Source organism: Notechis scutatus, chromosome 12, assembly GCF_049901735.1.
Source record: "Notechis scutatus isolate UNSWTSFEM ecotype Mainland chromosome 12, rNotScu1.2, whole genome shotgun sequence".
In the NCBI taxonomy this organism is placed as follows: Eukaryota; Metazoa; Chordata; class Lepidosauria; order Squamata; family Elapidae; genus Notechis; species Notechis scutatus.
Window position 1 is genome coordinate 1144995 of NC_142020.1, and position 26638 is coordinate 1171632.

At 48.9% G+C, this 26638-nt stretch overlaps 1 protein-coding gene across 1 annotated transcript in view; it reads right to left on the minus strand.

Moving 5' to 3' along the window:
- The window catches only part of LOC113422566 (heparan sulfate glucosamine 3-O-sulfotransferase 4), a 96938-nt gene that overhangs the window by 67775 nt on the left and 2525 nt on the right, over window positions 1–26638 (minus strand).

A 26638-nucleotide genomic window follows, 5' to 3' on the forward strand; every position in this document is an offset into this window, starting at 1 on the left:
CAAAACCTACCCAGCCACTGTACTGAAACTGGGGGGGGGGAGTTTACCAGTCTCCCCCCAAACCTCTTGGGTCCCCATTCCTGCTCTCCACCTGTGTGCCCTCCAGGTGGGTGATCCCCAATGCCCAGAATGCTCCAACCAGCCCGTCCATCGCTGGGTATTCCCAGCACCGGAAAGTACCTGCCAGGTGGGCAAAATGGCATCAGAGAGCAACCAAGGAAATGGGCAAATCCAGAAGCAAGAGTGAGGGGATGCAAAGTGAGGCCCACTCCTTTCTGTCCTCCTCCTCCTCCTCCTCTTGTTTCTCTTCCTTTCTCCATCGCCAGGAAAGGCCAGAAGCCTCAGCTGATCACCTGGGGGGGCAGCTTATGAAACCAGATGGAAAGTCTGAAATCCGTTGCAAGTTGCACACTCCTGCTTGCTCCAGGGGCCAATGATGGGCCCTCTTGGTAGACCCTTTCCATAATAAGATGAATAAAACAACACCGTTGTAGCAATACAGTACAAAAATACAGTTTCTATTCTAAAACACCTTAAAAAGTTCAATGAAATATACAGTTCAAAATACAATCGTGAACAAATATTACAATTTTATTCCACTGCTCTTGCTAGTATAGGAATAAGGAAGAAATTAACAAGCCTGCTAAGAAAGTCCGAAGACCAAGAAAGCCAGGAGAACAAAATACAGTACATCCATACAGCATATCAACACTAGCCCTGATGATGTTACCTACTTTGGGTAACTAAATGTCTGCAGGAAAACCACCAAGCACCAAGGATCCTCGGATATCCGAATATGCTCAGGTATCAATATAATAGGCAAAAGCACCAATTCCTCATAGCTTGACAAAGAAAGTCAGGGCCTCACAGCCTCATTATGAGAAATGCTTCAGTTTGGAGAGGAGGACTACACGAAGAACTCTTTGCTTATTTGGCCTGCAGCGGCTTCTCAAGTTGGCTTTGGGGTCCTTCTTCCTGGTTAAAATATGATTGTTTTGTTTTTTTAAGGTAGGTTAACCAAGTTAAAACAGACATTCAGAGTTTCCACCCCTCCTCGGTAATACCAAACAAGCCAAGGATAGGTAATTACATGGACTTATTTACTTTGGCTGGTTACATCCTCAGAATAAATGGCTGGACTCCCTTTAATACCATCCTTGGTACTAATTATATTCATTATTTAGTAGCCGTGTTCCGGACACAGCATGTAGGTCAGGAAGACTTCATATATGAGCCGAACCAGAGAAGGCAAGCCCTGTCATGTGGAAATGGATAACCTGGAATAAAAATAAAGCAACTGATGACACACCACCAAGTCTCCTATCCGTATGGCTGAGAACACACCCCTCAGTGGACGAGGCTTAGGCGTTGTTCTGACCAAGGCTTCCTGAGACCATAATGAAGCACATGCTTAGTCCAAACAACTGTTGTTTTATTTCAACGCTGGGAATTATGTTCATTCCCAGCTGGTAATGAGTCCCAAAGAGTCCCTCGAGATAAGCACCCACCTTTCTCTCCTTTAGAATGGCTGCCAACAACTAAAATGCCAAATTAACTGTAAAAAAACCAACTGAAGTACAAAGTCCACACAGAGCTTCAAGGTTTAATCCGCTTTGCTTCCTGCAAAGATTTCTCTACCTTTGCATTTCCTTTATCCCTTATGGGAGGGCCAATCACCTCCAAGCCTTACTCCCGAGTCGCCCCTTTTGTCTGAATTGTTCTTGCCTTCTGGCAGCTCTGCGCATGTGCACACTGGGAACAGGCTCCCGCTGTTCCTCTGCCTCGCTGCTGCCAGAATCTGGAGGCTCTGGAGTCAGCACTCCACTCCCAGATGGCCCTGACCCCATCTCTGCATTGGACACAGGACCCTCATCCAAGTCCTCCCCAGACTGGTCTCTGTTCTTCCCCCCCTGTCCGATTCTGCTGCCGTCTCCACAGGCTGCCGATGAACCACAACAGTCATTCTAATCAAGACACAACCCACCTAACGGTCTTTCAGAGACATGCCGGATGCAACGCAGAAAGAAGAAATGCACCAATAATCTAGACCGGGACATTGTTAACTTGAGCTCTGATGGCCGGAGCAACATCCACGGAGATGCTGAAACAAAGGAGTCATCCAGTTGGGATAGACACACACATAGCTGTTCTCATCACCCAGTTCCTTTTGTGTGTAAGCAACAGGATGCAAAGTAAATCGAATAACAAAAGCATGTGACAGAACTGCCACCTCTGGCTTACTCTCCTACCACCCCCCCGGCCCCCACCACATCCAACCCGTCCCCCTGGTCTTTTTAATCCGCCCGAAGATTGGTACAGATTAGGTTTGATGAATGATTGATGATTGCATTCTTTGTTTTACTTGTAATGACGGCTTTTTGGGCGCAGGACTTTTGATTTTGCGTTTTTTTATTGTTCTTGTGCTACCGGCCCGTCTGTCAAATTAAATCAATGCGTCCCTCTCTACTATCTCTTGGTGCCAGTCTGCCAGGAACTCGGGGGAGACTAGATGGGAGGGGGTAACCAAGAGTTCCTAAGAGGTCTGTAAGGGGCCTACATAAGTGCACCATCGTACCTACTGTCCCTGTCCTACTCTCCCCATTTATTTGTACCTATTTCCTGTATTCATACTCATGTTTATACTTATACCTATTATCTTGTAAGAGTTTGACAAATCAAATAAATAAATAAAACAAATAAATAAAATCTGCCTGAGAAATAAATCTCTTTGAATTTGACTGGACAATGGGGCCCAGCAGGGGAATGTCCCGAAGGGAGGGAAAGTTATTCTTTGGGATTTTTGCGCTTTTCAGTTCTGACTTTGCTCTACTGTATTTCACTTGATCTTTAATAAATTATACCTTGCTCAACTAATGGAGTCAAGGATTGTTCTTACTTAAAGGTTCAAGTTGAGGCAGGTCTGACAGCAGGAGATAAGAAAATAAAAGGAAACATGAGCTAAGTCTAGTTTACACCCAAACCATTCACTTTACCTGTTCATCCCATCCTTGCTGGGGCTGCCTTCATACGGTAATTCACTCCATTCTGTGCCTTTGGTTCTTTTAATTTCCTTCTCAGCCTTTGCCTTCCTCTCAACCTCTACAACTCTTCCGCTGTCTGTTTATTTTTACACTGATCCTAATTCATTCTCTCTGTACGGCCAAACCACTCCAGTGTATTTTGTTTGCACAAAACACTCGTTGTGTGTATTCAGTCCTCATTCATTCTTGTTTTACCACCCCTATCCCCACAGCATTCCACTCACTTGCACGCTTCTCTTTCTGTGCCCAGATTTCTCTCCACACATTTTCCTGTCTTTAATAAACATTCTACCAAAGTACAAATTCATCTAACTGGTCTAGATTTTTCCTGTTGAATAACTTCCCATCATCCAATCCAATCCATTGTCTCTGTGCACAATGCAGCATTTATTTCCAGATCCATCCAATTTATTTCATCCTGTCTCGTATTTGTTGCAAAACAAACATGGCTTTGTCTGCACTGAAAAACACAGGAACATCCACATCTCCGAGCAAAACACCTCTAAGCTCCCCAGAGGCTTTTCATATGCATTGATTATCGATTTGTCCGTAAATTGAACAACCAAGTAGGTATCACACATTCTTGTCTTCCTCCCTGCTGAATCACTTCCCAAACATTTTATAGGTAGTCCGCAACTTACAAGTTTGCTTAGTAACCATTTGAAGTTACAATGGCACTGAAAAACACCCCTGAAGGACTGGGGCCAATAAGGCAGGAGGAAGTGGGAAGGGAATAGATGGCTCCACATCAAATCACGGAATAGAGCAGGGGTCTCCAACCTTGGCCACTTTAAGCCTGGCAGACTTCAACTCCCAGAATTCCCCAGCAAAGCTGGCTGGGGAATTCTGGGAGTTGAAGTCTGCCAGGCTTAAGGTTGGAGACCCCTGGAATAGAGAACCCAAGCAAAGAGAAGCTGAGAGTCTAACACATAGGATGCCACAGGTGTGATGATTTAAGATTGGAACAGCGTGTCAGCTGGTGCTCCATTCAAAATCCAAGAAAGAAATACTTGGACTCCTTTAATCAGAGAAAAGATATCTCTTACTGGAAATCAAGTGGTAGCAACAAAAGAATTCTGAATCTGAGAAAATGGGCGCGTAAATCACCTATACAAAGCAATGGCAACGTTCCCATCGCCAATAGTTCAATTGGCTCATCCAATTAAAAGTTGTGTATATCATCATGTGGGCATCTCCAGGTGGTGATGAGGCCTCTGTCCATTGACCTTGACATATTTTGATAAAGAGTTGCACATAGCATAGGATAGAAACCTAAGCAAGAATCTACCCCCCCCCCAGCTTATACAGTTCTGTTTTGTAACACCTCCAGCTCGCTTCCCATAACCATGTTCCCCCTCCTCCCCCCCGTTACTTATGACAGCTGAAAGATGCAAAGCAAAGGGAGAAAATCTTGAAGGCTGGCACAGAGTCCTAGAACCTTGGCTTCAAGTGGCCAAGGTTGGAGACCCCTGTCCTAGAAGGCTACAATAACTGAAAGGAACAAACACAGTGGGGAGGGCCAGGCGCAATCGGCATGAAGGAAGGCAACCTGCCTGAAAATTCACGCTCTAAAACATGGAAATCCTCCCGAGGATGCCTTCAGTCAGAATGAAATATCTACGATTATTGCTGACTGGAAACCCCTGACAGATTTTTTGTGTAAAAGAGAAAAATGAACTTATGATTTATGGCTGGATGGATTACAGGATGGATTATAGAAAGAAGACTTATGTTGTAACTGTAGAGCAAGAGTTAAATTTATAATTGTACTTATAACTGCTGTAAAGATGATTGGAAGCCACTGGGTGCAAGAATCTTTTTTTCTTTCTTTTCTATTTTTCTTTTAGTTTTCCTTTCTTGCACTTTGAAAGGGAGAAACGAAAGTGATCTACCACTGTGGGAATTTATTATTGCAGAGGCATGAACTACAGAGGTCATTCTGACCATCAGTGACAATTTCAACAACTCTGACATCTGCTAAAAATCCAATTCTGCCAGGAGACAAGTTGGTCCCACGAATTTCTACTCTGGTTTGCTGAACATTTGTCAGAAAATGGAAAAGAGGAACCGGGAGGTCTGCTATTTTATGAACTTTATTCATCCTCATCCACAAAGAGGCATTAATTAAAGAAGTGAAAGTGATCGGAGCCCAGGTTACCTTTGAGTTCATACTACCAATGAGAGCAGGAAGAGAAGGAGCCAGAGCTGTAGACTCCAGAGAAGTGGGGTTTGGATCAGCTCGGATGTAAAGCCAAATGGCTTAAAACCCAGAAGAAAAAAAGGGTTCACAGAGGAGGGAGGAAAATCCTCACAATTGTCACTAATTGGGGAGAGCAAGAGAGGCATTTCAGAACCCCATGTGGAGAGTTTACCAAAGAGCTGAAAAGGAACTTCTTGGCCCATAAGAAGGAGGTGGGAGAGGATGAACAGTTTTCCAGTTCATCCTAGAAAAGGAGGATGGGACTTAGCAGAGCACTACCTTGACCTTATGGTCCATGAAAAGGGACAGGGAAGAGTTTGGGCAGGTTCCAAAATTCTACAAATCATGCCCCTGTCGGAGTCTGAATCCGGGGAGGAAGACGAACAGCTGACAGGGAGTGGGAGTGTGGCTCCGTTGGCTGTGGAGAAACTGGAGAAGGGCAAAGTCCGACTGGGCAGAGCAGGGAAGAAGTAGAACAAGGGAGAGGGGGTTCAGAGGAAGACCCAGGCCCACCCCCTCTTCATCCTAGGGCACGCAGGGAGGAACGGAGAAGAGAGCAACATGGGTTGCGTGGCTTACAGGGGAGGAAAGGGCCCTGATTCCTTTCATTAGCCACAGCTGGGAAGAGAGTTTAAAAGAAATGCAGGCTGAGTGCGGCAGCTGCTGGGAATAAACATGAGTTTATCTTGTGTTGACTTTGGTTATCTGTGTTCCTGGCATCCTCCCAACTGTGTTGAATTACTGCCGTTCCTTCACGTCTGGAATTCCTTCTCCTGCCCTGCCAGACTAATTACCTCATTTTGCCTTGATTGGACTTATAGTTACAGTTTTTGTTGACCATGTTTTGGACTTGAGTCTCTGCAGCCAAAGGCTGTTCCTGGGAGAGTTTTTTCTCCAGCCAAGAAGGTAACCAAGACATTGGGGGCAAAGTTGAAGCTAATAAATGGTCTCCTACTGATTATCTGACTATCTTGCCTTTGTGCCACCCCCACTTTGGGTCATCACATGATCTGTCTCAAAAGGGCTGATACATAATAGGAAAAAAGTGTGGCAATTGCATCCAGAAGGTTGGAGTGCACACACTGAGGCTTGTGAGAAAGGCCACAAACAAGAAAAAGGCTTTTTCAGGTATATCACACACAAAAAGACGGAGAACTGGTTGAAATAATCACAGGTGATGGCGAGAACCTCTTTTAAGTCTCTTTTTTCTCAGAAGGGAAACAAAATCTTAGCTGGCCACCATCATGCCAGAGTGGAAGAAGGGAGGGAGCAAGAAAACCCTTAGCCAGTTTAGAGGAGCTGACATCTCAGGCCAGACAGAGGATATCCCAGAGGACCGATGGAAAGATTTCAAAATTAGGACTTCCTGGGGGGCTGGGAGCCCCTGGAGGCTGGAGGAGAGCCAATGTTCCCATCGCTGAAAACAGAGAGGACCAACGAGAGACCAGCCAGCTTGACATCTGCCCTGGGCAAATCCATAACCAGCCTATGAATCATCAGGATTGTGAGCCCTTGGACAGATGTGCTGGAATGAGCAGGAACCATTGTGAATTGGTCAAGAACACCAGGCTCCACCTCATCTTGGAGAGCAATATCTGGTAGGAAGTCACAGGGATCTTCCTGGACCTTCTGCTGTTCCAACACTTTTAACACTGACTTTGGGCCAAAAGAAAACTTTGAACAGGGAGAAACATCTGGATCTGGGAAGAAAGAAATTAAAGGCACAAGCCTGGGGCAGTGGGGAAACTGAACTGTAGGAAGTAAATGTCCCCCTCTAGACTTTGTTGGTTCTGCCCCTTGGGATGGCCGAGAACAAGTCCATTTCCTCCTGTGTCCACTTCCGAGTAGCACAGCATCAAAAGGACTTTGACCAAGTGGCTCAACTGTGCTGGGAGGCTAGAAATCAATCCTCTGTGGAAAAGCTAGAAGCCCCTGGATATGTTCCTTCTGAAGAAGAGGAGGTGGAAGGCTGGGCAGAAGCCTCCAACCCTGAAGGAGGGAAAGAAATACCATTTGGAGGGAAAATGGACTTCTTCTCTCTCGTGGCAAAGGGCTTGAAACTGGAACGATGCAGATTCCGCTTCCATATCAGGAGGCATTTATAATTAAGAGTGTCAACCAGTCAAAGGGGCTCCTTTATAAAGATGTCTGTCACTCTTCACTGGTTTCTACAAACAGAGCCAAGGCGGCCACCTGTTCACCGCGCTTCAGTAGATCTTGTGCTGATCAGGGAGTTGGACTAGATAGCCTTTGAGATAGCTTCTAATTTTACGATTCTCATTCCACCCAAAAATATTTTTCATGCTTCCCACCAGTGTAGTTCTACAGAGTTTGGTAGCACTCCAACATGAAAAGGACTCCCTTCACTCTGTTCCAAGTAGAATTTACATCCTGTTTCCTTATGTCTACTTTCCATTCGCTCTGTTGGGAAATTAATTTCACTTCCAGTATTTTTTCACACAGGATTCATCCTGGCAGTCATTCCACTTTCATTCTCATTTCCTTGGTTTCTTTCCTTCCCTCCTGTGTCCATTTCTACCCAATATTTGTACTATCAAAAACTGGCCTGCATCACATCCAGAGTCTCTCATTAAGTTTGCATCCTTCACTAAGTTTCTTAATCTTTCATCAAACAGAATCAAATCTGTCCTGCTTTGCTTCAGGTGCAGACGGGGCTTCCAGATGGCTAATAATTACCTGGGTTCTCCTGATAGTCCCCATCCTTCCATTTCTGACACCTAGCAGGACACCTTTTCCACCTGGGTTGCCTTATTTCAGAATATGGTGTAATTTTCTCCAAATTTTGCTTCCTCCATGATCTTCATTCAGTGTTAACATGCAACTCAAACCGATTCAAATCCTCTGACATGAATGTGACCCTTCCTGTTCATTATTAAACCTTCAGGACCTGCACACATTCCTCCTCTCTGCCCCAGACCTGAACCACCTTCAGATCTATTACATCCTCCTCTTCCTGCCAGGCTCACATGTACATTTGCTTCCTCTCTTTGATTTGCTCATTCATACGCTTTATCATTGTCCTTCTCCCATTCCAGGGTGCCAAAATTACACCCAGGTTGACATCAGGTGGACCCACAGATAGTGAGCTAGGGTCCTTCTCCGAGAAATGCCTTGCAAGCCAACTCAGGTTGGCCTGGATCAACCTCACCCCCCTAACTGGGAAGCATGTGCAGTGCACTGGCCAACATCCTAAGGACACAAAGTGTTACATCCAGCCGGACTGAAAGCCAGTGTCAACTTCAAATCGAACCTGGCAGAAGCCATTTTTCTATCCTCAGTTGCCACACAGAGGGGGGAGGGGGGAGGAGGATGAACTGTGTTGCTAGACAAAACACAGAACTTTCTCATGGGAACCAAGGTGGTGGATAGAGATGGGGAGGAGTGCCTGGACAGCCCGCCAATTTAACCTAATTGGCCAAAGTAACCTATGACTTGGGGAGGGAGTTCTTTAATTATACTGAAACCACCAGAAACATTTAGAGCTGGTTTTCCATTTGCTCATGCCCATATGATGTTCTTGTGGCCCACCAGCAGCCAGTAGAGCTAGCGGCAGATTCAGTCGGTGAGGAGGTTGGGGAGGAACATGGGCCAGTCCCGGAGTCTGGGGAAGGCTCGGCGTTGGAGGCAGAGATGGGGACAGGGCCATCTGACAGTTATTTGCTGCCTTCAGAGTTGGACATCAGTGAGACAGAAGAACAGCTGGAGCCTGTTCCCAGTGTGCACATGCACAGAGCTGCCAGACGAAGGGAACAGCTGAGGAACAAGGGCGAACTTGGGAGTCAAGGCTCAGGTGGACGGTGAATGGCCCCTCCCATAGAGGAGCAAAAGGAGAGTGGTGTTTGCTGGAGACAATTACTTCATTTAATTAGGGTGAAGATTTGTTCCTGGCTCCTTGTCAAGTATTTTCTGCTACAGAGTGGCGTTTGGAAGCTATCAGCCAGGCAACTCTCCAAGCCTGATAAGGTCTGTAATTGTAAAATTTCTTGAAAGACTGTTTGCTGGGATTTGCTGGGTGTGAATGAGAGGAACTCACATTAACCTAATAAAAAGGGGTTTTGTGGGGACGAGAAATCTGCTTCGTGATTTGGTGAAGCCTAGGTCGGAACAGATGGTCCTCAATAAAGAAGTTCGTAGGGGAAGACCTCAGCCTCAGAGTTTTGACTTGCTTGGGTTCGTTAGTCGGGATCATGACAGGCAGATTCTGCTGGGAATTCAGGGGCCTATTTTCCTGATGTTTTGCCTGGATGCCCAAATATTGACAAGCCACAATCAAAGGTGTAATTCATGAAACAGAAGGAATCTGAACTGCACAAGACCTTCTAGGCCCGTCACCCCAACTCCTCCTTCTAGAGGTGACCTGAAATGCTCCAGTGAAACGATTCCACTCCTTTTCCCATCAGGAATTCCTCCCAGCCTGAATCTCAGCTCTTTAGTCTCCCTCTCTGCGCAGGACCCCCTCTCATCCTTCTATAATCGCTTGATCGTCCCCTCTTTTGCTGGCTTGCCCAAATCCTTCACTTGCTCCCCGCAGAGGTTTGATCTCCTGCACCTGCTCCATTGGTCTCCAAAGCCAAACCCTCAACTGGATGCAGGATCCCAAGTGCAGAGGAAACCTGACCTCTGCTACGAGAATGTCTAATTTCCATCTGCAGCCTTTTCATGCCGAATGCCGCAACCGTATCCAAGGTCAGGTTTGTTTTTAAAAGCAAGGAATTATTATTAATGCCATCCAGTTGCAAAAATCCTTTAATGCGGTTCCTTGAAGAGACGTGGCTAATGCACTGGACATGGAAAAGCCCTCCAAAATACTCTTTTTATGTCAATTTGGAAGGGGGGGGGACCAAATGCCTCCTTTGGAATCCGCTATTATGAGCTGGCCTCTTCTTATGGCCAGGGCCTGGGTAGAGCCAGTTTGGCCTAGTGGTGTTGGCCTTATATACTGGGAGGGCGTGGGTTCTAGTCCCAACATGGGCAAGAAAACCAAGTCACTCCATCAGCCCAACCCAACTCACAGGCTTATGGTGGTGGGGAAAACAGGAGGAGGAGTGTTTGCTGTTTGCTCCCTTGAGTTATTGAGGAAGTTAATTAAGCAAACGAACAAAATAAGGGAAAGGGCCCAAATAAAACTAGACCCTCCTTCTTCTCAACAGAAGGCAGGGAAGGAGCTGAAGAGACAAGCGAGATAGCTTGCAGTGCCGGAGGGCAGAAGACTCAGTTCCTCTTCTCCATTCCCCTCCCCACCAAGCCATGTAGGCTGAACCCTGCAGCCATCCCCCCTCCCTGCCCTTCAATGCACCCAAAATATCTCTCCACAGTTGACTTGAGGGGACTCTCTCTCTTCCCTACCTCCAATTCAGGAGACCCCAACTCGGGAGTGGTACCTATGGGGTGGGATTCCCAGCCCGTCTTGTCCAGCTATCTGTCCTCACAGGGACCACCAAGGAGGCTCCAGCAGGCGGCCTTCAGGTGCAGCCCCTCAGCCAAGGCCAACAGCCATGGGTCCCCAGGCCCAGCCCTGTTTGAAGCCAGCCACGCCAGCCACCACCACATCACGTGGCAATGAATCCCAAAGCCAAATTCCCTGTTTTGTGTAAAACAACCACCACCTCTGTCCCGAGTCCCAAATACTGGAACAAAAGTCGCTCAGTGCTGCCGAATCTTGGAAGATTCAGCAACACTGGGTGACTTTTGTTCCAGTATTTGGAGAAGGAGCAAATGTCCTCCATCTTCTCCCCTTTTTGTACACCCAGCCCTGGAGGGTAGGGGGCTGGCAGGGCGCTAAGCTCATCTCTCAGGGGTAGAGCAAGAGAGGTGACAACCCTGAAGCTGGTCAGATCGAGGCCATTTTGAGGCTTCAGTGTTGCCACACTGGAGCTGAGGGATAGGGAGGGGGGAACAGAGATAGAGGGGCTTGTAGCCAAAACAATTTCTCCTGGGAACCAAGGACATTCCCACAGGGGGCTGGGGAGAGGAGGAGCGACGTCACCTGGCAACCAGACGAGACCTTGATTGGACCATGTGACTGACTGATTGGGAAAAAGGGGAAACATTTACTTTTAATCAGGTGAAAACCGCAGGAATATTCAGAATCGGTTTTCATCAGCTTATGCCAATATGATATGTCCAATAAACCATTTTTTTGGAGGAACCTGCTTGCCTCGAAGCTCTGTTTGTTATGGATGTATTACTTGGAACGCTGACAAGAAGAGGAAGGGGCGGCTGGCTCCAGAGATGCTCACGGACGCAAGAGCCCCAGCCCATCTATGCTGCTCCTCCTGGGGTCCTGCAAGGGATGGGCAAAGGAAGCCCCAGGTCCCTTGCTTGGGATGCCCCCTGCCGTTGGGGAGCGGGGGCAACTTGGGAACCAAAATCTCGGAGGAAAGGGAGAGAAGCATCAGGGCAGCCTCCTCAGCAGAGCGAAGGGAAACACTGAACGCTGAAGAGACTTGCTTGGAGCCTCCTTCCGAGCGTAATAAATGTCAGGGCGGTGGCTTCCCGATGGACTTTAGAAAGAGTGACCTCTTTTTTAAAGGGGGGGTTTAAATACAACAGGAGCCACCTGCACTTTGGGTTTAGGCATTCCTTCCTGGTAAAAAGCAGAAAGTTTGTCTTTCCTTCCCATGAATACAGAGGGGGGGGGCGGAGGGAGGGAGGGAGGGAGGGGAGAGAGAGAGAGAAACAGACAGACAGACAAAGGGAGATTCTACCGATCACCTGCTAGATGAAATTACTAGTGCTTTCTTGGTTGAAATTGCTTCTCTTTTATCTTGAAAAACACATATAGTTTATAAATAAAAGTTAATTTAAAACATCATTTTTTTAAAAAAAAAATCTGTTAAAAAAAACCTAAATATTATTAGTACAATTGAAAAGCCAGTGATGTTTGTTTTCCTCACACATCTCAGCCAAACAAATCCTCTAAGCGTCGACAACAATTAATTGAGTTGGTGCTATACGGCACCTGATGACTTCACAAAGATCTCTCACAAGTTGGCTTGACACAATGATTACTTCCCATTTTCTAATGAAAAATAATCTGGAGGAAAATCTGACTGAATCATTTCTCTATACACTACGTCCTTCCAAAATTGATAGCTACATCTGGTTTTAAGTACAGCGCTAAAGAAAATGTATTCAGATTATATCAAACAAGTAGAATTCCGTTTTACTGGAAAGAATGGTTACAGGATTTTCCTGACTAGTGAATTAATCATGGTTTAAACCATTATTTATTCTGAAATCCTAGCTGGCCACACTCACTCGAGAATAGAATAGAATTCCTTATTGGCGAAGTGTGATTGGACACCCAAGGAATTTGTCTTGGTGCAAATGCTCTCAGCGTCCATAAAAGAAAAAATACATTCGTCAAGAGTCAAGAATCATCAGATGCAACACTTAATAATAGTCACAGGGTACAATAAGCAATCAAATCATACTAGGAAACAGTCTAAAATTGTAAGGATACAAGCGACAAAACTTACAGTCATACAGTCACAAGTGGGAGGGGATGGATGATAAGGAGTGATGAGAAGATTAATAGTGATAACAGTGCAGACTTTGTAAATAGTTGGACAGTGTTGGAAGGAATTATTTGTTCTCTCGACTAGACAGTTGATGTTCCCTGAATTTTTGAAGGAAAAAAACCTCAAGGTGCATTTCCATGGATTTCTATTGCTCTGATTCTGCCTTTGCCTGTGTGTTACTGGCTCAGCTGGAAGTCTCCAAACCATTTTGATGCTCTAGCTTTATGCTGCCGTGGCCTGGAAGTCCCACCTAAGACCCTGTGGAGCACGACTTGGCCTGGCCTGGCCATGAGAGCATGCTTCCTCCGTCAGAAACACCACAGAAAGACACCTTGACCTGGACCCACAGCTCAGCTTCCCGCTACTTCAGCACTCTAAACTGGAGTCATGCCAGGGAAATGCTGTCAGGTGAGGCTCCATTCAAAATCCAAGAAAGAAAACCTTAGACTCCATTCTTATAGAGAAAAGGACTTTTACTGAATATGGAATGGTAGCAACAGAAGAAATACAAGATCTGAAGCAAAAGGGGCGGAAATTACATACAGAAAATTACCCCAACAGTTCAAACTGGACACCCAATCTGAGGAGTGTATCATGTCATGTGAGTTACGTCTTCAGGTGGCGTTTCAGACATCTGGTATGCCAAGACGGCTGACCTTGGCCTAGAAAAGATAGGTGGCTGCATTTGTGCAGTGAGCACAACATGTGCAGTTCACACAACTTCAACCTCCAGCACCCTTCCCCCCACGAGGCCCAATTATTCCCCCCTCCCCCTGTTTCTATGGCAGCCAGAAAGAGTCAAGCAGAAGAAGAAATCTTGGAGGCTGACAGGTGCTTGGCCAACCAGCCCGTCTCCATGCCAGACCTTCAGAGCTCCAGAGGAGAAAGATGTTGTGTGTCCCCCAGGCAAGACCATCTACTGCCAGGATCAAAACCACACACTCTCTTCTCTGTGTCCCTTTGCGTTTCAATGGTCTTTAAGGCCTAGCTGCTACCGTTAGTCCTCGCTTATGGACCACTTGTCTAAGCCAGGGTCTCCAACCTTGGTGACTTTAAGCCTGGTGGACTTCAACTCCCAGAATTCCCCAGCCAGCTGGCTGGGGAATTCTGGGAGTTGAAGTCCACCAGCCTTAAAGTCACCAAGGTTGGAGACCCCTGGTCTAAGCAACAATCCAAAGTTGCGATGGCACTGAAGAACAAGGAGGCCACTCTTCAAGTTTCCAGCCAGCCCAGCACCCCACCAGTCACATTGATGGCTCAGGCATTTGGCAACCAGCCACTTGCAACTTCCCTTACCAGTTCCCACAAGAAAGTCAACGGGGAATCCGGCAGAGGAAACGCAAGAGGCTGGGTTAAGTCCCCCTCGCCTCCTAGCGTGGCATGCCACCCTGCTCCCCACCCCCCCAGCATGCCTGCCCTCACACACAGCCTGCATCCCCCCCCACAGGGCTCCATCAGCCCCCCCCAGCACCCAATACCCTTACCTGGGACTCTGCTGCTTCCCACTTAATGACCCAGGGGATCCTGGTGTTGCCATGGCAACGAGGACTGCCCCATGACTTGTTGACTGCATCACTTAGAGGCAGCAAGCCTGTTCCCAATTGTGCCGTAAAATGGGAGCAACCTGCATTCCTTTAACGGCCAGCCACAGTTGAAGGAAGGCCTTCCTTTTGGGCTGCCTTACTGATCGGGGGGCATGAAAGGAGCCTCCCCAGAGGTTGTGTTACTTTGGGCAGTCAGGCACCCCCCTGGGGCAACAGTGTTGTCACCGACAATTCCTTTCCAACCAGATGCAGCCTTCGGTGAGCGTTGCAGGTGCTTCCGACACCAATACGGACCGACCTTCATCATCATTTAAGCCGCTCAAACGTTTAGTCGCTACTGAATTCAGGTCTACGTATTACGACTTATGACCACAAGTGAGCTCAACGTTTATGTTGTTAAGCAAGATAGTTGTTCAGTAAATTTTGCCCCATTTTGTGACCTTTCTCGTTGCCATCCATCCCACTCAAGTTAGCGAGCAAAGAAAAAAAAAGTTAGTAGCACAGTTGCCAGTTGCTGAGTGAATCTGGCTTCTCCACTGACTCTGCTTGTCAGAAGGTCACAAAAGGGGATCACTGCAAAACCGTCATAAGTACATGCCAGTTGCCAAGTGCCCGAATTTTGATCACATGATCCCAAGGAGGCTGCATAGATCATAAGTGTGACCAGTCCTCAATCACTTTTTTCCATGCCATTGCAACTTCAAACTAAAGTAGAGTTATAAGTCAAGGACTATTTGTGTATCTTTTTTTTTAGTAATTAAGTGGTTGCTTAATAGTTTTAGGAATCCATCAAATGATCTGGATAGATTTTAGAATTGTTTTATTTTACTTAATAATAGTACATGTGCCCTAATTGTTTAAATATTGTGTTTAATTTTGGTCACCGACTATAATTTTATATTTCTCTGTTGGTTCCAATGAGTGCCAGCAAATAACTCCATTCTATCTTTTTTAAAAATAGGGATTCCTAAGAACCAACCTTTTCTCCCTGAAAACACAGAAACAGAAGAAACAGCTGCAGCTGGATGCCTTTTGTTCTTGTTCCTCTTAAAATCCCCAAAAGCATCACAAAGCCCCCCCCTCAACATTCCTGCTTTCCTTAAATATTCCTGGCCTCCCCCAAGGGGGGAACTCTGTGTGTGTGTGTGTGTGTGTGTGTGTGAGAGAGAGAGAGAGAGAGAGAGAGAGAGAGAGAGTTTTGCGGGGATACACACACACACACACACAACCATCAGGTAGGATTAAGCTTCAATTACAGCCTTTAAGCAGCACCTGGAGTTTCAAGGTGGCATCAGATTTTCTCACTCGCTTCCCACTCGCTGGTGTGCTCAACCGCCCTAAGCAAAGAGGGGCCTGCTTCTCTCTGAGGCTGCCTGACAACAGCCTCCCCCTCCCATCAGGGCTCATCCCCTCCCTGACCTGGGGGGTGGGAATAAGACCCCTCACCTCCCTACTTGGAGGACTAAGCCCCGATGATGGAGCAGGAGGATGCAGCAGCCAGGGTCGGTTCCAGCTACAACCAAGCCCATCTGGATGCAGCTCAGGGCCGTGTGTGTGTGTGTGTGTGTGTGTGTGTGTGTGCGTGTGCGTGTGTGTGTGTGTATCTTCTTCCCAGGGTCCCCCATGGCCTCCTTTCTTTGGGATCCCTCTCCTCCCATGCCAGGCCCACTGAATGGGTATGCAATTGTAAGAAGGCAGCAATTCCCATCTTGGGGGAAGGCCAAAGGAGGGGAAATCCGATGACCCATCTCAGCCCAGGGACCCCAGACCCTTCAAGAGCTGCCGCCACCCTCTTCCCCCGAGACTTTCCAGGGCAGAGCGCCATGGGGCCCCAGGCAAAGATCCCGGTTTCGGCACCTGGGATACAGCCGGGAAGCTTCGGGTCCATGAAGCACTGATGAGACTGTGGGAAGAAGGAATAGATGCCAGCCAGTGGTGGGATTCCAATAGTTTTACTACCGGTTCTGTGGGCGTGGCTTGGTGGGCGTGGCAGGGAAAGGTGACTGTAAATCTCCAGTTGCCAGTTCTCTGACTACTCAACATTTCCACTACTGGTTCTCTAGAACTAGTCAGAACCTGCTGAATTACCACCTCTGCTGCCAGCGGAGGAGAGCATTTGGGTCTTGGTGCTGAGAAAGAGCACATCCTGATCAGTGGTGGGATTCAATTTTTTTTACTACCGGTTCTGTGGCCGGGGCTTGGTGGGCGTGGCTTGGTGGGCGTGGCAGGGGAAGAATACTATAAAATCCCCATTTCCTCCCCACCCCACTAACCTGCTTTCCAGCTCCGTTCTCCTGGGCAGGGCAACCAAAGGAGACCCAGCCGATTGGCTGGGACTCAATGGGAGGCAGAGAAGAGATGGGGTTGGTGGGGCCAGTCAGAGGTGGGATTGGTCAGTTTTCTGAACCAGTCGAAATTTCCACTACCGGTTCTCCAGAACTGGTCAGAACTGCCCAAATGCCACCTCTTGTATTCAGATTGGTCTGATTGGCCAAGTTTGCAGGGAAGCTTGCCACATTGTGAGTTGGGGGCCTGGCAGTCCAGCCCACCTGCTGGATGCCCAGAAGTCCAATCAGGAAGCCTGAACCCTGCACCAAGAAGCCCACCAGGAGGCTTATGGCAGGGAGAGAATTGGCTCCAGGTAGTGCCAAGGTAAGCTGAAGGAAATCCTTTCTTTCCAAGAAATAGTACAGTTGGGAAATTTTCCAGAAGGTAAACATCTGACTTCACCCGGAGAGCAGGGCAGGATCTAATTCCCACCTCCTGGGAGATGGAAGTATCAATTCATCCCCAATCCATCAGTTACAAGAAAACCACCCCAAATGCCAGGTGCTTTTCAGCTGTTTTAGATTCTAGCTTCCATCAGCCAGGCCACCATGGTCAATGTTCAGAAATATGGGTAATGTAGTGCCAAATGCCTGAGGCCCTTGTGTTACCTACCCCTCTGTGATCAGTACAGCCTGAAGACACAGCACGAATTCTGAACACAACTTCAAGTCAGGAAAAAGGTGGGGAGGAGGCACAAAAGTATTGTTTTCATAGCAGGAAGAAAAAGAGGAGGTTGTTTTAGGTTTTCCAAAAAAAAACCTTCTGCTTCTCCTAAGAAGCTATTTAAAAGTTGCAAATAGCTTTTTGGGGAATGTCTTAGGGCTCTGCATGCAAGCAAAAAACCAGAAAGTTCAGCAGAACATTCCTAACCTGGGAACTTCATCACACCACCACCGGCTCCCTGCTCATCAACCGTAAGGTGATATTTTCTTCTGCAATCCTCCTTCCACACAAAAAAGTTTGTACAATGAAACCATCATCGTGGCCTCTTTTCTGTTTTGCCTCGTCATTATTCAAGGAAGCTAGCAGGGAAAAGGGCAGGTTACAAGGCTGTCTGCTTCAGTCCTGCCATTTTACTCTGCATTCGGATGGGCTCAAAATTCAGCACAAAAGGTGAAATGATACCCGAGGAATCTCGATGCTTCGAATTACAGGACGCACAACAGAGAGCTGCAATGAACAGCCAGGGTCAGCCCAAGAAGAGGACACCCTCAGGCTCTCTGATAATTGACAGCTCTGGGCAGATACAGCAAGCAGGATGCCTTGAATTATGACCGTCCCGCAATGAGAAAAATGGGACATTAGAAAATCATTTGCGGCCAAGTGTTATTTTCAGCCTTTGCAATGCTGAACCCCTGGATATCCATCTCCACCTCCAACCACAGGCTGAACCTCAGGATATGAAGGGGTGCCCACCTGCATTTTAAAGAAAGATGCAACAGATTCTTGATAACAGTAAATTGTCTGCCACCCTGGAAAGCTCCTACGGCAAATAATTCCATGCGTGCAGAGCCCTCAATGGAAAGGAAAAGCTCTTGCTGGGATGTTTTGGTCATAATAATCCCCTCTCTCTTTTCTAATGAACTTTACTGGTCAGAGCTCTGAGGTCCTCTTCTGGGACCGATTGTTCCTGGTTTAAACTGCTACAAAAGACATCAGACAATATGGAAAAACATTCCTTGCTTGAGGGGTGAGAAAATGAAAATTGCTGCAAAGTATTGACATTAATAGAGAGCCAGCAGGATAAAACAAACATGACCATGAACATTAAGCACAACAATAAAAGCTGTATTTCTGCTCATCAAAAATCTAGATAGGGAAGATCGATATAACATGGCTCTCAAAATGTAGCAAGCCAAGTCTTTGTCAAGCCCCAAACAAGATTTACATAGAGATTTATAAACCAGGTTTAAATGACAGGAAAAAGGTGTCAGGACACAGAATCTTGAAAAACGAAGAAGCAAAATGGCAGCCCTAATCTTGAGTGAATTACCTAAGAAAAGAGTTTCTGTGAAATGTTTGGATTTGTTTCTCAGAATGGCTAAACTAAAGAACCATCAGGCCTTTTGGCAAGTACTGAAATATTTCCTTTTCCCTATTTTCAGTGTCTGAGAGCCTCTCTAGAAGAGGATCGGCCCTACAGCCCAGGTCCTCAGGCTAATCTCACTCACTTCATCTCATGAAGACAGACAGGGGCATCCAGAAAAGGACTTCAGATTTTGGAACAGCTGCGTAGATCAGAAGTCCCAAACTTGGCAATTTTAAGACTTGTGTACTCCAGCAAGCTGGAGAATTCTGGGAGTTGAAGACCACAAGTCTTAAAGTTGGCAAGTTTGGGGACCCCAGGCATAGATTAATTGGGCAACAGCTGCCATCATTTCATGGATCAGACATGGCATTTTGGCATTTGACTACCTAGACATTTAGAGGAAACCAAAGAGACGTTCCATGTAGTTAGGATCAATAATTATATTTTATGACTGCTGAAGTCCCAAGGTAGTCTCTGACTGGGCCTTATTTCAACAGGATGTATTGCACTCCTCCAATATGATGTTTTCAGGGTTTGAAAATATAACTTTTTTCTAGAGTAATGCAAAGCCACTGGCAATGAGGCAACCTTCTCATTGAAGGTTGATGCTCACTGCTTCCAATGGGCAATTGGAGCATGGAAACACATCCTCCAGAACAAATAATCTTAAGGTCATGGGTAGGGAGACCAGAGGGGATGAGATCATTGGTCAACTTTGGTTTATCACCAGTATTCAGCAGGGGCACCTGAAAACCTACCAACGAAGCTGAAGACCAAGGGGAAGTCACTCGCGCTGACCAAACTACCTTGACCTCTGGTCTCTGATCCAGCTTGAACATTCAGAAGCTCATGTTCAGGTAATAAGACCTCCCCAACTGCAGTGAATTTACTCAGGGACCGTCCACTGGATGTCCATTTGTGGAGCCATGCATCTCCTTGGCCACCTCCTCTTTGCTCAGGAGTTTGCATCAGGCTCCCCCCTACCTTCCTTCCCACACTTAGTTCCTCAGATAACTTCCTTGCTCATCTTATTCATCTTATCCACCTATCCATCCTGTAACCTTGGAGGTGAACAGTAATTTAAGGTGTAGTCTTCTGTTTATGTTGCAATTTTTTAAAGAATTCACAGGACAGTTTGTCAAGGTAAATGCCTTCAGTTATATAAGGGTGGTGGTGTTAGTAATAGTTGGAGTCATAAAGAGCCCAGGAGTTTATGACCCATCCTCAACGCCTGCAGCGTGTAAAAGCTGATGTGAGGCAGGAGGGTGATGCTCTCTCTCTAAGTTGGACACTTTCATGCATGGAAGGAAAAACAGCTAATTTTCCTCAAATACACGCACTCTTTCTCCAGCTCTCAAACACTGCATATTTAAAAGGAATTTTTTTTTCTCTCTCTCTCTCTCTCTTTCTCTCTCTCTCTCTTTTTTGCATATGACATAAAATGAATCAGTGAATAAAACTGCCAAGCTTGGAAATAAAAAGCAGTAATGCCCACTCTGCTCACCAATCTTTTGCAACGCCTCCCTCTCCCCCCCTCTCTCACACGCACACCGACAGACGCTCATTTGTCATCCCCCAACCTGCTGGCGAAGAGCAAGGCCGGCCCTGGGCAGTAGCACCAAGGGCTCCGTTTCTGGACCTCAACCACACCAGTAAAAAGGTTCCAGAACCAAGACACAATTTCCTGCCTAGAAAACCCAGACTCCAGTCTGACATTATTTCTAGTGCAAAGACCCTTACGGAAGGACGATCTGGTGAAGTCTCACACAGGCAGCTTGAAGGTGTCTAGAGTTACAGCCCACAAAGACACACCAGCACAGGGGTCTCCAACCTTGGCCCCTTGAAGCCTGGCAGACTTCAACTCCCAGAGGTCCACCAGGCGTCAAGTGGCCGAGGTTGGAGACCCCCGTGCTAGCAGAGCAGGCAATAGCAGACTGAACTGTCTCCAAGGAACAGGATACCCAGAGCGAAGGTCTCCTTCTCCACTGAGTAGACCAGCAGGGAAGGGGGATGAGCAGACTTGGGCCGCACACCACAGCCAGGTCTCTGGGGCTGCCAGGCCAAACAAGTCCTCAGGGTTGCAGAATGCAAGATATATTGGAAGGATCTGACATCTGTCGTTCTTTCAGACTTCCTCGGTCTCTTGGACAAAGGGCGCCTGGAGCGGTGTGATGCACAATTTCTGTGGAGTGCCAGGTGAGAAGAAAATCCGGTCCAAGCAGCAAAAAAAAGGTGATCCGGACCAGCCCACTGTGAACTTTCAAGGTTGCCCCTTGCCCACTGAGCCCACCCAGTAGCTAGGGATGGAAAGCAACCACGGAAGGAGGTCACAATCAATCGTGGGTCCTGGCAGCTGCCTTGGGGCTGCCTTGGAGGAGGCCCCCTCCTCACCCCACATGCCTGGGAGAAGCAAGGCACATGGGCAGCGGTTTGGCCTCGCTCTTAAGGGACGCATTTCCCATTTCTCCTCCAGAGAAGCACCTGGGAGGGGCCTTGAGCAAAAAAGAATAAAATGCACACCCAATTAAATTAAATGCACAATTTCCTATTAAAATGTAATCAATAATTCTGAACAAAGGAATCAAGCCACTCCAAAGGCCGTAATAAGACGCCCTCTCTCGGCACCCCTGCACCCTCCAGCCCTGCATAGGAAGCCAAAGGGCTCCTTCCGGGGAAGATCAGCTGGGAAAGGGTGGCCAGGACCGCAGAGGCTGCCTGACCTTTCCAGAATTCCACTGTGGCGGATGTCCAGAGCACCATCTCTAAAATGTTGCCCGTTGGACTGAAGCAAGGCCTCCTCCTTCTCCAATTAGCCTCCTCACTTTCATTCCTGGGCAGAGATGAACGGGGTGGGAGGGAGGGGGGAGCAGCCTCTGCACGCAGCACATCTGGAAGGAAGCCAGGGCAGCTTCCAGGCCTGCTTGGGGTCTGCACTACTACCAAGGGGCTCTTTCAGTGGGGCCAGAGGCAGGGCTGTTGTGGGGGGTGTGGGGGGGTGGAGAAAGGTATGGAGGTGCAGCGGAGGCTGCAGCAGCTCTGAGCAGCTCTCCAGCAGCCATGGAAACCAACCAGCCCTCCTGCCTTCCTGCAAGGAGCCCCAACTCCCCCCAACGCCCGACAGCTGCAACAGCAAAACGATTCTGCTTTCTCACACTTCCAGTTCTGGGGAAACACGGAGCGATTCGATCGGGATTTCTGGGGAACGGAGCACTCCAAACAAATCCTGCAATCTGCCTCGGAATTCCATCGTCAGGGAGCATTGCGGGAGGAAGGCTATGACTTTCGAGAGCAAAATAAAAAGCCAAGGAAGCTTTAGGGTCTGCTGGGACTGCAAGTAATCAATCACAAAAGCAGGTTCCCAGGATTACTGTAGATAGGTAGAGCCACCAAAATGTAACACCTACGGTGAATCTGTTGATCTGTCTCCCTTCCCAGCTTTTCACACGAGACCTTTGGCTGCTTATTCATACCCCCAAGCTTTCTAAATTCATGGAAACCTTCCCAAGCAAAAATCATTTGAAAGAAATTATTACCGCTACATAGAAGCAGTGGAAAATGTCCCACCTGAACCCCAGCAGTCCTGAACCCATGAAATTTCTGCTGAAGTGCACAGTATAATAACTACCAGAAAAGGAGCTGCCCTCCCCCCCCCACAGCCTGGGGCTCCATCTTTACTCCAGGCACAAAATCACAGAACACCTATCAAGGCAGGAAGTGACACCCAGCAGGGGTGTCAACTGAACACACTCTGGCTAAGGTAGGCTTTCGGGGGGGGGGGCACCCAAACAGCACCTCTATAGACACCCCTGAAATCTCTTACAGCCAACCCAGTGGTGAGATTCAAATTTTTTTACTAGCGGTTCTGTGGGCGTGGCTTGGTGGGCGTGGCAGGGGAAGGAGAGTGTAAAATCTCCAGTCAGAGGGGGTACTTGCCAGTTCTCCGAACTACTCAAAATTTCCGCTCCTGGTTCTCCATAACCGGTCAGAACCTGCTGAATCCCACCTCCGATCCAATCACTCTTCCTAACATCAAGCCCTGCTTTCTTCATCTTCTAAACAGGTCTGGACCACTTTTCTACCTGTCTGCAGAGTTCTCGTCTTCAGGCTACAGAGACCGAGAACTTCCACAACCTCCTTCCAGGCCCCCGATTCTCTTTGTGACTCCCAGGACACTCTCCGCTGAACTCGTGACCGCTGCCCAGAGCTGGCCACGATATCCTCCCTGCAACCAGGCCAAGGTAAAACAGAGAGCCCCTCTGACTACTCTGGCTTTTGACACACGGAAGGGGCCTCTTTTTCTTCTCTCTGCTCAGGTCAGTTCCCACCCAAATGCAAGGAGATGCGGCCTTTGTCCCTGTTGGAACCCCCTTCCCCCCGTGCCTGCTTTGGCTCCTTGTTCCAGCTTGTCAAGATCCTCCTGAGCTCTGATTCCGTCCTCAGATATTTTCTTTTCTATCCCCACAGTTCAACTCTGGGCTGCATGTTTTTCTTCTACTGGAACTCTCCCATCTTTGTGTTCTCCGCAAATATTGTGTAATGCCTCCTCCAGGCCATTTGTAAACATGGGAGAAGAGCCCAGGGCCTAAACAGACCCTTGCAGAGCCACACAGCAGCACTCATTCTCCAGACAGTTCTGGGTCCGGCTAATCATAGGATGATCCAGCAACATTTTGCCAGTTTCTCTATCAAAAACTCACAGAAAAGTTCTTCAGTCACCATGTCCACAATTCTCCTGTGGTCAACTGAAGTCTCACTAGCAAATATAATTTGTCACGATTTGCTCTTGATAAATCCATGCTGACATCTGCTAAGCAACAGCATTCTTCTCCAAATGCTGACGGCTTAATAATTTATCCCCAGATTTTGTCCAGTACCAACACCAGCGAACAGGACTCCCTGCCCTCCCCCCCTTCTCTCTTTCTGAGGCCAGCCCCATCCCTCTCTAGGGAGAAGAGCTGAGCCACGCAGGAGCAGCCTGCCTGTCTCTTCCCTGCAGACCCAGCTCAAACACTCTTTGCTCTTGTGAGACTTCGTCTTTTGTACTTCCTATGCCTTTCTGACACATTCAAAATCCTGCCAATTTTGGTGGCGGCGGCGGCTGGAGCCTCACCCGGAGAATCAGAGAATCCCCTTGGTGAAGTAGGAAGGAAGAGGTTGCCAGCGACGTCCCCGGGATCTTTGGTTGAGGCCACCTGTGTGACAGCGTGACCCTTGCAGGAAAGGGGGCAGAGCTCACAGGGCAACACTGCTTTTGTCAGCCTGCCCCCCTGGTCTGCCCCAGAGGTAGCCGTCTGCCACCAAATCCTGCCGCTTCCTCTCCAAAACTCAACCGGCCAGTTGGGAGACACCTAGATATGCGTCAGCTCTCTTAATGCGGAGGCAATTGAAGTGGCTGACCCCCCCCCTTACCCCCTCCTCCTCCTCCACCATGCGCTGCTTTATTGCCAATGTCAGGGGTTCCAAGAAGAGTGACGGCAACTGCCACCAGCATCGCCTCGGCAGAGCCCAGCGGTAAAAGCTCAGGACTTCCAGAAAGCAGGCTGGGCGTGGCAGGGCTCGATTTGAAAGACAGGAGTGACCGGAGCTCTTCAAGCCCCATTGAATCACCAGAACCCCCCACTGACCCCCAAAAGTGGCAATCCACCAAGTCGATTCTGCCAAGCTGCTCTGGGCCAGAGGAGGCAGCCCCACGGCCGAGGGAGGCCGCAGGGACCAAGGAGGCCAGACTCTTAGGCTGCACCCATCTGTGGTCTATTCCTGCTGAAAGCTCTGGCAGCGCACCGGGATTTAACTCAGGGCAGAGCAAATGGGTGGGTGAAGGGAGGGGTCTTTCCACCAATCAGTTTTTTTCTGGAGGACCTGAGAGCGAGAGGAAGCTCTTCTGGGCTCCCTCCCCACCTTCTGGCCCCCCGTTTTCCATGAAGGATGTGCTAATGTGACATCCTCAGCCAAGCCAGTCACAAACCCAGCAGTGCATTTGCAAGCATTCCAGGATAAGAGTGATTAGATGGCTGGGTTCAGGAGGTTGTGTGTGTGTGTGTGTATACTGAGGGGGAAGCAGCCAGGCCAGGCGTTCTCCGTCAACTCCCCCCCCCCTCTCTTCAGTCAGCAGCCCCACCTGCCCGCTCCCCAAACAGGTTGCTCCCACCGCCAGCCTTTCCTTTTCAGCACTGAAAGTTTTCCCCGGTCAGGACGCTCCCCAACATTCTCCCTGCTGGCTTTTCACCGGCCTTTGACAGCGATCCTGCCTGCCCCCATCTCGAGGGGCAGAACGAAACCCACGGACATCACGCTGGGCTCCAAAGCCAAGCCGGACCCCCTCTTGGCTGAGAAGCAGAGCCTGTATAGCAAAGCTGCAGGAATCTTCCAGGAATTTGGGCTACCCCAGCCCCACCGCGGCTGATATGGCCACGTCTTCTAAAGAGGGCTGAGGTGAAGCCAGAATGAGCAGTGCCACCTCTTGCTGTGGGAGCCATTAACTGGGCATGCACACCCACGCACAGACACACCGCTCAGAGCAAACGTCAGAGTGGAACCAATCTGAACACCCCACCCCACCCCCGAATGCCTGAGTTCTGAATCCACAGAGCTGACAATTCAGCTGGAGCCAAAGGGCCAGCAAAACCCCAGCCAAGAGAGCTGCTTCTGCAGGAAGCCCCCAGTCTGGCCACCTGTCTTGCTGGCACTAGCCAAAGCAAGGGAGGGGGAGCTGCAGGGGAGGATCCTGGATCATCTCTGTCATGTTGGAGCCTTCACACAATGCAAAATGCCCTGGACCTTCCTGGCCCACTTCATAGATAGAAGCCAGGAGAGAGGTGACCTGCATACAGGAAGAACTTTGGGGTGCTCAATGCTCCCCCAGTCACAGGGCTGGGCTAAGACTAAGCACTCAGGGCAGCAACACCACAACCAGAGGAGAACCCCCATCCCGGGGCAACGAGGGGCTTACCAAGGGGGCACCAAAAACACCGAGCCCCACTCCAGGGAAGCCAAAGCAGGCAGGCGAAGCCACATGAGCGACACAAACCCCACCAGAAGCAGAAAGAGCTGCCCTGTGTGCAGCACCCACTGGTTGCAGCTCCCTTACAGAGAGCAAAGAGTCTGGAAACAGAATTGGCCCCTCCAGTCTCTGCACCTGGCAGGCAAGGCAGCTCCTGGCTTGAAGCTCCCCCCGCCCACGCTGGATGCGGCTAGATGCAAACCGCACATCAGAAGAAAGAAGAGGGGCCTCTCCCGCCCCAAAGGGCAAGGGAAGAAGGCTCCTTTCAGACTCCAGGCAGCAAACCAGACCCACAAACCCGCACAAGCACAGCAAAGCTAGCTGAACCAAGTGTGTAAGGATGCAGGTAAGGACATTCGCCCTGCCTCTTGTCACCCCCCTGGCCCCAGGGAAGCCCTTGTTTTCGGGGCATCTCTACCTTCTTCCCTGGTGCCCCCCAGGAGGGCTGAAAGGTAGGCCCAGAAAATGAGCAAGCAGCTGAGCAAGGAAGGCGGCCTGCCAAGCTCAGCACCAATGGCCGCCCACGTAGCCCCCCTGGGCCCCTCGGCCGAATCTCCTAAGGATGCAGACAATCCTCCCCCTCCCTCCTCAGCTTTCAGGGCCCCAGGGAGCCTTAAACTTCGGGAGGGGCAGGAGACGCTTGTGCAACCGGGCGCCGCCACAGGCTCCTTTCCCACAGCAGCTCAGGGGCGACCGAATGACCCGGGCAGCCTTTTCCAGCAGCTGCCACCCCCAGAGACGGCACCTCCGACCCCGACCGCCTGCCCTGGGATCCCCAGGAATCTGGGAGGAGGCCCGCGTTCCCTTCAGGGCTGCAGGTCGCGAAGCCAAGCAGCAGCCGCTCCGCAAGGGGGAGATTGCCAAGCGGTGGGCAAAGGCACCAAGGGGCGAGTGGGGGCGCCGTCCCAAAGCGGCCGGGGTTGCTCCACAGCCTCGACGTTTGCCTCCTGCC